Here is an 11898-nt window from a genome sequence, read left to right as displayed (position 1 = left end):
ATTCACAACAGCCAAAAAGTGGAAACCCAAATGTCCATCAACGGATGAATGAATAAACAAAATGTGTCCCTCCGTGCACTGGGAGATTATTCAGCCCTAAAAAGGAATGAAGCCCAGGCTAGGACGTGGATGAACCTTGAAACATTGTACTTGTGAGAGAAGCCAGTCGCAAAAGACCCACATATTGTATGATTCCACTCAGATGAAATGTCAAAAGTAGGAAGGTTCATGGAGACGGCAAGTAGATTGGTGTTTGCCGAGGTGGGGGGTAGGGAGTATTGGGGTGACACTAAAGGAAATAGGGTTTCTTTTGGGGGTGGTGAAAATGCTCTGGAATTATACCGTGGTGATGGTTACATACCCTTGCGAATATGTTTTTTTTTTTAAACTGCTGAATTGTACATTTTAAAATTGTGGATTGTGTTGTATATGAATTCTGTCTCCATTTAAAAAGAAGCATAGAGAAGGGCCAGGAAATGGGAGATTTCAATCTTTCATGGATCTCTCCACCTGTAAGTCCTGGAAAGTATATAGAATATTCATTCCTTTTAAATTTTCTGGGTTTTCAAAGGCCACATAGCTGTGGCCCCTTCTTCAAGATCTCTTTTGCTCTGGGTTATTTCTGTGGCCTGGGCTGTCCAGGGAAGGTACTGGCACATTCTGAGCACTTACTGTGCTCAGAAAAGACAGGTACATTAGAAGCAGCAAGGATGTCTGTCTTTCCTTTGGAGATCTAAACACCATTCAAATCCTCTGCGCTTCAAAGCCAGCCCTTGTTGGACCTTCTCAGTTTAAATGTATAGCCTTTGAATGAAAAGGAACAGAGAGGGGACTGCCAGGTACTGTTGGGCAGGTTGTTCACTGTGCAAGCAGCATTTATTGAACATTTACTATACACCAGAAACCATACTGAGCTTATTTTCTATAATGAACTTTGTTTAATTTTCACACTCAACCTTGGGTGAGAGTTGTTATCCTCAGTTTATGAAGGCAGGAGCCTTGGGAAGATTCGTGATTCCCCCGAATTCATGCTCTTTTCACGGTTGTGCCAGGAGGGATGCAACTCTGGCAGGAGCCTGGCCTTCCTGCAAAGCAGGGCCTACCTGACTCCTGGGAGGAGCCAGGAGTTCTCCACCACCCAGGGAGTGCAGGGAGCCTGAGGTCTGTCCAGAGCTGGCCTTGGCCGGCGGAAGTGCAGTGGTTAGACATGCGCATCAGAGGTCAGCAGGACCTGGGTTCAACCTTGCCGGTTCTGTTCTTGTGCAAGTTGTTTAATGTCTCTGGTCCAGAATCCTGTGCTGGTCCATTAGTCCATCGGGGCAGGGGCCCAGCTGTCCTGTTTGTAGCAGTACCTGGCGCCTGGGACAATGCCTGGTAGGGATAATATTTTTAATATTTTTTTGAACAAATGAGTGAATGAATGAATGAATGAATGAGTGCTACTTAGTGCCAGGGTCTGGGCTGAGACTGCAGGATGGGCCTCTGGAATTCACCAGACCCCTCATAGAGGAGGCCATAGCCCCCAGGTGCCCCATCCTGGCAGAGGTCGGATTCTCCATGGGTGGTCCTGCGCTGGGGTGTGATCAGCACAAAACCCAGAAAACACTGCTGGAGGGGCCCCTACGTGGCGGGGGAGTGCTGGCCTCTCCCCTTTCGGCCTTGCCGGCGCCGTGACCTTCCGCACCTGGCCCCGTCCATCTCACTGGCTGCCCTGGGCCGCCAGGGAGCTCGTGGCTGCCTGGCTTGCCTTTCACACTGAGAGGGGACCTTCTCCGTCTGCTCAGCCTCACCGGGACTTTCCTCCCCAGCTCTCAAGTTACATTCCATTCACAAAAACAATCTAGATCTTAAGACGTGTGAGCGCATTATAAGGGGAAAAGCGAGGTGGAAAAATGTGGTCAGGGAGCGAGCGAGCTGGGACTGGGGCACAGGAAATGGCTGCGCCGCCCCCCTTCCACCCACCCACACACATGCCAGCTGGGGAGCCTTTCCATCTGCTGCGTGGGCTTCTCGGCTCCGGCTGCCCATGCTGTGGAGGGGGCAGGGGCTGAGCCGGAGAGGCAGAGACATTCAGAGGTGAAGGCCCTTACCAGCAACTGTTCCGGTCTTTTTTCTCCACCAGGGCTGCCCAGTACCGTTGGGCAGGTTGCTTACTCTGCAGCAGGACCTGGCTGTGTCCAGTAAGTCCTGTGCCCTGGCACACGGCTCTGTCGCCCAGCAGGGAAGCTTTTCCTCACACACACACAAAGGCACTCATGGGCTAGCGGTCTTGGTTCCTGTATCTTTACTTCTAAGATGCCTAAAACAGAACTTTGCTAAGTGTGATCCCCCACCCTTCACTCTGAGACTCTCCATGGCTCCCACTGACCCACAGTATAAAAATTAGAAGAAGATGAATAGCATTCACATATCCTGACCATTCACTATGTGCGCAGACTGTGCTAAGGGTTTTGTCTGCAACGCCTCTTTCCCCATCACACACAATCTTTATATTACGAAGCATAAGACACATACGGAAAACTACACAAAACATGTATGTACTATCTAACAATTTATAAGCACTTTTAACCCTCACAGCAGCCCCATGAGGTAGTCACTATTACCTTCCCATTTTCCAGATGAGGACACTGAGATACAGAGGGTAGGTTGTAGGCCTGGGACCACACAGCAAATGGGAGAGGTAGGATTTGCACCCAGGCCTCTGGTTGCAGAAACCCACGGGGTTCGTGCTCCCCTGTCTCAGTGACACCCTGCGAGGGCTTCTCATTGTGCCCATTTTCCAGATGGGACACTGAGGTCCAGAGGGCTCAATTGCTTGTCCAGGGCTCGAGCGAGGCCCAGTGTGGAGGAGGCCACACTTATACCACACACAGTACCCTTGCACACAGTAGGTGCTGAATAAATGCCTATTTGAGTGAGGCTTGGGTGCATTCAAGTGCGCCAGCGCCCAGCCCCTCTCCAGGCAGTTTTGTGAGAGGCAGTGGGGGTGGGGTAGAGAAGGCTGCATTCCCTGGGATGCCGGCTCAGACACGGAGTCCTATGGGGGGGAGGCCTTCACCCCTTCTGGTGCTCCCCGCCAAATATCTTTGTGCCCAGAAGAGGCTCGTTTGAGGACAGAGTCCCAAGGTTGCCAGCCTTTGCTTCCCCCTGGCCACTGGTGCAGCAGGAGCCTCACATGCACCCTCCTTGCCCCGTGCGCTCTGCACACAGTAGGACCTGAATGGACTGGAATTCCAAACAGCATGGTCTCTGCTGCTGGGAGAACCAGCGTTCAACTGTCAGCTTGAGACCTTAGTGTCCTCACCTGCAGAATGGGGTGAACACCTTGCCCTTGGGTCTGCGGTGCGGCTTGAACCACCTCCTCTCTGCTGCCCGCCGGGGTGTGTGCTGGTGCGAGCAGTGGCTGTTTTCTCCCTGTCTTCACCTGGCAGGGCAGGGGCCGAGCCTGGGCACAGGCAGATCTGTGGCTTAAACAAAACCAAGGGCTGCTGTTCACATGAAATCCTTATCCACGGGGCCCCACAAGGCTTATTCCTGTTCAGGATTTTTTTTCCTGTTGCATCTGTCGGTATCATAAATACTTGCAAGAGGAAGAAAAAAAAATTCCCCCAGACTTTACGTCAACACAAACAGCCCTAATTGGTCCTGGAGCCTCATAATTCTCAGATTGTCTTGACCGCGTGTATCTAGGAAATTCACAGCAGCAAAGGTGAAGGGTGTTTTCATTTGTAAATTGAAGTGGAGGCTTTGTCTTCAGCTGAAATTTGGCTCCAGCCCCTCCTCGCCTTGGGGCACTTTCTCTATGTATGTGCAGAAATCTGACTTATCACTTTCTTAAGGGAAGGAGAAAATACATGAATATTTAATTATTTTGCTGCCAAGAGGGGAGGGTTGAGAGCAAAATGAATAAAGAGCTGGATTTTTCTTTTCAAAGGCCATGGCGGGATCCGACCGAGGCTTTCGGATTTCTCCCTGTCCTCCCGCCCCGCCTCGTGTCAGATCGGGGGCCACAGCTGTCGTGTTCCCACTGCCCCGGCATCTCTAGTTTTGGGAAGGATCAACCGTAGGCGAGTTTGGGTAATTTCCGGTTGGTTGTTCAGGGCTCCTTGGCATTTTTGTTTGGCTTGCAACAAACCTAAGGGTGGGGAAAGGGGAGGTGAGGTCCTAGCACGTCTTTGGCGGAAGAATTGCCAGCCAGCAGAGGAGGAGGGCCTGTGGCTGATGAGGCTAGAACATTCTGCAATGTGCAAGCCAAAAAATTCCAAAAGAAACATTCTGTAGTTTCCAGCCTGTAAGAGGAGGAAGAGGATTTCCTCTTTGGGCGGCTTCTGGGGGCTCTGGGGAGGGCCCCCATCAGTGGCGGCCCTTCTGGCGGCCAGCACGGAGGGGCAGCGGCGGGGGCGGGGGCAGGAAACAAGGTCGAGAGTCTGAGCAGGACCAAATTTGGAGAAACTCAGGGCCAAGCATTTCAGCCCAGGCAGGAATAGGCCTCTCTATGCAGGCAGAACATCCTCCCCTAATGGTGGTCCTGGGGAGGGCTGCGTCTGCTTCTTGGGGGGAGGGGTGCTTAAACCAAGGCACCAAGGTACCTTCACTTTGCTGAGCAAGTTTCCGGGAGGGCTGCATGTTGGATGAGAACGACCGAAAGGACCACCTGCTGGGTGGGCATCACAGGCTTCCAGTATATTCCCTGCGTCCTCAGCAGACCCTGCAAGGGCCTGGCCACTAGGCCCATAAGACAGATGTGGACCGAACTGATGCTTGGAGAGGAAAACGGTCTGGCCCAGGCTCCTTACATACAAAGAGCCACCTCTTTCCCCATTAGATAACTTTAAGCTGAACTATTATCTTCTTAATAACAACAGTATGCCAAACATAAAGGCATTCTATATAAACTGTTGAACATAAAATAATGGGGAATTCAAAATTTTCAGAATAACCTTTAGGAATAATTAAGACAATTGTGCTACGCCAACTTTGTTATAACGAGTTGGACAGAACATTGGCAGATAGATGTGCCACTAGCCTGTCTTTCGCATCAATAAAGCTATAATAAAAATACAATAATGTCTCTGTGTGAGCAGCATCCCCTTAGATATGGCACCTTGTGCAACGCACAACCTAAACAACTGAACACAGCAGCCCTGATGAATAAGCAGATTTGGGCTTGAGGCTGTCTTCCCAGAGCCTGGGCCAGGCTCGTCCCGTGGCTTGATTGGCTGATTTGGCCCCATCCCAGCGTCTAACCGCTAATGATAGAGAGCACAGATGAACCCTAGAGGAAGGGATAGAAGGAACAGAGGTGCAGGGATTAGAGACAGTTTGTATCACTCTCCCCGTGGTCCAGGCACAGGGCCTGGCTCCCAGTGGGCATCCTGAATGCAGACTGACTGAATGACTGTAGGAACAAAAGCTCAGCCCACCTCCCTTCCCCTCACTTCTTGTCTGTATCCCCCTCGGCACTGAGCTCAGGGACGTTGGCCAAGAGAGGGGCCACAATCTGAAACCCCACTGAGCCAGGGAAACAGGAGCCAGTTCCCACGGGCCCTGGGACACAGTGAGCTGTGTCAACGCCACCGGCCAGAACCTCTTGTGATCAGGGACAATGCTTGGCCCTCAGGCCCGAAGGACATCCCGGGGTCTCCGGAGGCTGGGCCGGTCCTGCCAAGCGCCCTGGCCTTCTGCCCACCCGGCGCTGCCTGCCGAGGGCGGGGCCCACCTGGCGACCCTTTCCTTCCAGCTGCTGGCTCCAGGGGTTCCGGCCACACCTTTCCTGTGGCTGCCCCTTCTCTTCCCGGCCCCCGCCCTGCTGGCCTGGCCGCTCCAGTGTCTGCCCACCACCACCCCTGCCTTCCTAGAATATTCCCCTGGGGCACAGGGCTGGAGGTCTCAGCCCCCAAGGAGGGGAGGGAGTAATGAGGCCTGGTGGGGGGTTGACAGCTCTGGCTTTGTGCAGCTGACTCATGTCACATGCTCGCTGAGGGTGCTTTTGAGACAGAGATGCTCATCTGTGTCATGGCCATTGTGTGGGTGCCCTCCACACTCACTCAGGCCTCGCTCAGCAGTCCTTGGATAGGCCAGTGTCATCATCCCCACTACACAGGTAGGGAAACTGAGGCTCTGAGAGGTTGAGTGACTTGAGGAGGTCACACAACTTTTACCAAAAGTGGGCAAGGTTGAGCTCAGGCGTGTTTGCCCCCAAATTGGGAGGGTCTAACCACTCTACCAGCCTGCCCTGTGGAGGCTGCAAGCCCCAGGACTTCAGCCCGCTCGCCCAGGCTGCATCTGGGATTCTCACGCCCGGTGGAGATGCCTGGGACTGTGTTGGAATCAGAGAGAACATTCCCCACCCCCACCCTTGCCAATTCCTGGCTCCAGTAACATCCAACAAAACCGCCTGAACAAGCCAGAAAGTTGAGTGGACTTTGCCCAAACAGCGGTTCTTACAGGGGAGACCAGAGCGGTTGTGCTGCTTCCTTCTGAAGTTTCTCCAGGACAGTCGGGGTGTGTGTGTGTGTGTGTGTGTGTGCACGCACATGTGCACACGCACGCGTGTGTGTTACCACCTACGCCTGGAGGACAGATGTCTCCTCAGAGCCTGGCTGTCAGAGCAGAGATGGGAGCAGACGGTGGGAGGGGTTGGAAGGAGAAGAGAGGAGAAGGCAGGCAGGGAACACAGTCAAGCCACAAGACCAGGGGGGTTGATGAGAGAGAAGGCATGGCTCTTCAGGTGGGGGTTCCCCAGGGCCGAGGGACGGGTCTGCCTGCAGATCCCGGATCTCCAGCCCTGTCAGTGGGAGCCACGGGTGCGGAGGAGAGAGAGCTTTGGCTCCGGAGTCAGGAGAGCCTCAGTCCTGCAGTTGTTAGCAGTGGTGTTTCTGGGCAGATGTATCACCACTCTGACCTTCAGTCTCCTCATCTGGAAAATGAGCAAAACATCGTTCCTAGCTCGTGGGTGGTTGTGAGGAATAGATAAGCTATCAAGAGGAGATTAGGGTGCTTCTTGGTGCTCATACACATTAGAAAAAAAAAGTAAGACCGTTCAGGCCATACCAAAAGGTCAGTTTGAGGGTTGAGGGAAAGAATTCTCTATTTCCTCCAGGGCCTGGCCTTGGTTTGGCCCCACTTCCTGTTCCAAACTGGCTGGTCAGGCCTGCCCTGATTTAACCCCTCCCCTGCCCAGAGTCACCTCAGCTGCTTGGCCAGGGCCTAACCTGGCCCAGTTGGTTTGATTAGCCTCAGCCTGGATTTTAAGGCAAAACTCGGTCTCTCCCCTCACAACCCGGGATGGCCCGCTGCCCACCCTGTGCGGCTGCAGCGCTGCAGCCCCTCCAGTGCTCCGACTTCATGGTGCTCTAAGGCCCCAGGTCAGTGGGTCGCTCAGCATGGTCCGCCCACTCCTGCTCTCCCCGCAAGTCAAGCTGAGGAACCAGGCACTGGGAGGCACCGCAGCCCCCTCGAGGCCGCTTCAGAGACCCTTTGCCCAGACCAGCACGCTCTGCCGCCCACTTGCTGTGCGAGCTCCGGACCCCATCTCCCTGTCCAAGGAGCAGTTCCAGTGACCTCAGACATCCTTCCAGCTCCACCTCTCACAAAGTCCACCTTCAGGGTGGTACTTCCCTCCACCTCTGTCCACATACAGAAGTCTCAGGGAAGGCTTTTGATTGGTCCTGGTTAGGTCACATGCCCATCCTTACACCAATCACAGAGCTAGGAGAAGGGGTGAATGTGATCAGTCAGGACTGGGTCACATGATCTCCCTGGTTGCCAAGGGGCAAGGGCAAAATACTGTATTTGTTACCTGCCCCCCACCCCCCCAATCTTGGGGTTTGGGTGGGAGAAGCCACTCTCCCAGGTCAGGGATGCAGTTCCACGGGGTAGGGAGTGGGGCTGTGGGGAAAATCCAACTGCCAGATGTCCACAGTCAGGGTAAGTCCAAGGTCGGGTGGGAGCAGGGTGGGACGGAGCCAAGTGGGCGGGACCGGCAAGGGGAATGCATGGGGACCCCACCCCCTTCCGCCACATGTCCAAGGAGAAGGGGTGCAGTGAGATCCCCTGTGCAGTCCCTGTGCCGGCCCTGGTGCCTCCGGCCTCCCTTCCCTGCCGCCAGAGCACACATTGCAAACATCTGCCCTGCTGACTGCTGGGGGTCGCCCTCCTGGAGTTTCCTGCTGCTGACAGGAACCGTTCGCCTTTTTATTACCCGCAGTGCACATCTGGGAACACTCTCGGATCAGTCTGGCTAAGCCGTGGGCTGAAGAGCCTACTCCTAGGCCAAGCTCATGGGAGCGGGGGAGTAGGGGCTGCAGTGGGGGCAGCCTGAGTCTGGGAAGCACCTCCCCCCACCCCCGAAGCTGCCCCATGTGACTGGCCTCCTGGACAGCGTCCACAGAGGGGTTGTGTAACCAGCCTTGTCCAGGAGGGAGGGGACCGCCTGGGCCCAGGGTGGGGTCCCACCAGTAAGCCTGGCCTGCCAAGTCCAGAAATGGGCCTCAGGGGTGGCTTTGGGACAGGGGACAGTGGGGCTTCTCTGATTAGGGGTTGAGGTGTTAATTCTCCCCCTTCTTTTCCTTCCTTTTCTTTCTTTCTTTCCTCTCTCTCTCTTTCTTTTTCTTTCTGTCTTTTTTCTGCCTTCCTTCCCTCCTTCCTCTCATCCCCCTTTCCTCCTTCTTTTTCTTTCTTTATTTTCTCCTTTGTTCTTTCCTTTTCTCTCCTCTCTCTTCTCCTTGAAATGACTGTTAATTTTCCCACTCAAAGAGCACATCCTTTGAAACTGAGCTGAAAGCAAGAGCCTGAACAAATAGCATTATTTTAGAGAAACCTGGTCTTTGTGCTTAAAGATAACTGGATAGGTAGGGGAGCTGGCTGTGTCTTGCCCACCTCTCTCCATCATGTGTTGAGTGCCCTTCTCCTTGGGCCTTTAAAAGTGAAAAATGACCCTTCAGCCTTCAACTACAGGCCCAGAGCTTTCCTGATGCTCATGAGTGGCAGATGCTTGCTTCGGAGGCAAACACGGGTGCGGAAAGGGCTGCACAGATCTCAACAGAGCCGTGAACTAGGCTGAGGTGCTAAGGAGCCCTTCCAGCTGTAGCCACAAACCCACCAGCCCCAGCTGGTGGGTACCAGGCAGCCCCTAACTTGGCTGACCCTCTGTCCATCCATCCATCCATCTGTCTGTGTCTCCCTCCATCAGCCACCTGCTCAATCCTCCATCAACACCAGGAGGCTTTATTTATTTATTATGACATGTTTATTTTGTATGCAAGCGTCAGCTCTTTCCAATGAAAAAAACCTCACCAGGGGAGTCTGGGTGGCCTTCCTATGGCTGGGGGATGGGATGCTATTGGTCCCAGGTCTTCTCAAAGCCCAGAGCAGCAGAGAAGCCCTGAGGTATTACTGAGGCTCTCAGCATCCCCAAAGCTTGGCCGGGAACATTCTCTGTGTCCCTTTAGTCATTCATTTATTTGTTTCACGAATATTGACTGAGTCCTTCTGGGCATCAAGGCATGTATCAGATATGTGGATTATAAGAGTGTGCAAGACGAAATGTCCCTACCTCCTTCATTTTAGCAGAATGTTAGAAATAAACCCAAGTGAGTAAATGTAAGTGATGACAATTAGGAAGGAGGGTGAGCCAATAAAGGCACCAGAGCCCATGGGTCCAAAGTTGACCTGCTTCAGAGCAGAGGCTCCTTCAGCCTGGGCTGGGTAGGAAGACAGGGTCCAGTCTTATAAGGAGTGGGAAGAATGTTCCAGGTAGCAGGGGCAGCACATGCAAAGGCCCTGAGGCAGGAACAGCTTGGTAGTTTCTAGGATCTGAATGGAATGCACAAGAAGGATAGAGGGACAAGAGGATGTTGGGGGTTTGGGGCCTGATAACTGGTCCCCTGTGGGCCCTGGCCAGGACTTTGGGCTTTGTTCTAAGAGCAGTGGTAAAGTCACTATGTAAGCTTACACAGGGGAGCATCATGATCGGCTTACCTTTTAGGAAAGGAAGACCCCTCACCAGGTGGTAGGAGTGGTGTAGGAGGGGCAGCAGAGAGCAGAGAGAGCCAGGAGGAGTCGACTGTAAACATTTAAGCAGAGGTGATGGTGGCGTGGATGGGTGATGCCCTGGATGTGGAGAACAGCAGCCTAAACCTAGAGAAGTCAGAGGGTCCCCCCTCGTAAGGGCTTTGGTAGCAAGCAAGGGGAACAATTAAATAAGCATTTACAAGACAGAGTAAAAAACATAAAATATAGAGGCAGCTCTGAGGAGTCATTCATGAGGGGCATCCAACCCCATCTTGGAACAACCAGGAGGGCTTCCTGGAGGAGGAGACATTAAAGCTGAAAATGGAAAGATGAGTAAGAGCCAGGAGAAAAGGGGGTTGGGGCAGTGGGAAAGTCCTGTTCCAGGCAAAGGGCTGAAGACAAGAGGAAGCATGTGCGTTTGAGGACTCCTGCAGGCCAGTGCTTTCAAAAGCAGCAGTGAGGAGGTGAGACCTGGGAGCCAGGGCTGGGCTGTGACTGGTCTATGGTCACGGAGTGGGTAGGACTTTGTTCTGTGGGCTCCAGGGGACACTGGAAGGTTTAAGTCTCAGTGTCATCATCAGTTTTGTGGTTTTGAGCGATCCTGTTGGCTGCAGATGGCATTGGTATGAGGGAGACATGCCCAGAAGAGGCAGTTCTAACTCTGCTGCTTTTTCTGAACTGCTCCCTGGAGAATCAGCCACCGAGCAGCTTAGCTCCAACAGGCCTCACCTGGAAGGTGGCAGGTGGCATGCAGGGCACAGTGGGTTCAGGAGTTAGGCAGACCCAAGCTCACACCCCAGTCCTGCTCTTGTCTGGCTCAGCGACAGATGGGTCGGTTGAGTGAGGTGAGATGCGGCTTCAGGAGGGTATTTCTGTTTTATGGTCTTGGAGTTCTGACTGCTGAATTTTTCCTCCTGGGTCTGGTGCTTTATGGTGGCCTGGGTCCAGCCCACCTGCATCCGACTCACCCGGCTCCACCTCAGAGCATCCCAGAGATGTGGGTGATGGCATCACTTGCCATGTCTGGTGTACTAGGAACAGGATCTTTTTAATTAAAAGAGGAACATATAGAATACGTTTTTCCTATGCAAAAAAAAAAAAAAAAGTGACAATGAAAATATGTATGTTCATGTATAACCGAAAAATTGTGCTCTACACTGAAATTTGACACAACATTGTAAAATGACTATTACTCAATAATGTTAAAAAAAAAAAGTAAGAGAGATATTTCAATACAGCAAGGCTACTTAGTAAGCATCATTTAAAAAAAAAGAATACGTTGTCCATTAAAGTTCTTGCATGAGTAACCTAACTTTTGAAAAAAACTTTAAAATATTTAAAGCAATTAAGTGCCTCCCTGTGGGGGGCTTTGGGAGCAGCGGTTGAGGCTGGTTGATGATGTGGCCCCTGGGTCATAAAAAGCAGGGTTTGGAGAAGCGGATGAGATGGAAGGAGAAACACTGATTACAGGGATTAGGCCCACCGATGTTCACGAGGCTCATCGTTGGCACCCCGTAACTACAGCTTTAGCATCATGAGCCCGCCGAACTCAGCGTCAGCCTGGGGTCCGCCAGGGGCCTTCTCTGGGGAGCAAGTGCTGCTCAGACTGCTTGGGGGATAAAGATTCACACCATCTATTTCCATTCTTAACACTCCCCCCCGCAACAGCCTGACCTGGGCTATGTTTGAATCAGGATCCAAATAAGGTCCGCACTGTGAAGGTTTAATTTAATATATAGACTCTGATACATAGGTTTCCCCTCCGCTTCTCTCTGCCTCTGTCCCCCTCCATTCACTGCTGTCTCTTTGTGTGTGTCTCTCTCTGTCTCTCAGTCTCTCCTCTGCCCTCTTTGTTGCATTACACTGTATTTATTGAAGAAACAG

The sequence above is a fragment of the Camelus bactrianus genome, chromosome 21, assembly GCF_048773025.1.
Source record: "Camelus bactrianus isolate YW-2024 breed Bactrian camel chromosome 21, ASM4877302v1, whole genome shotgun sequence".
Classification (NCBI taxonomy): Eukaryota; Metazoa; Chordata; class Mammalia; order Artiodactyla; family Camelidae; genus Camelus; species Camelus bactrianus.
The sequence above is the reverse complement of the archived record's forward strand: the minus strand, read 5'-3'. Positions refer to the sequence as shown.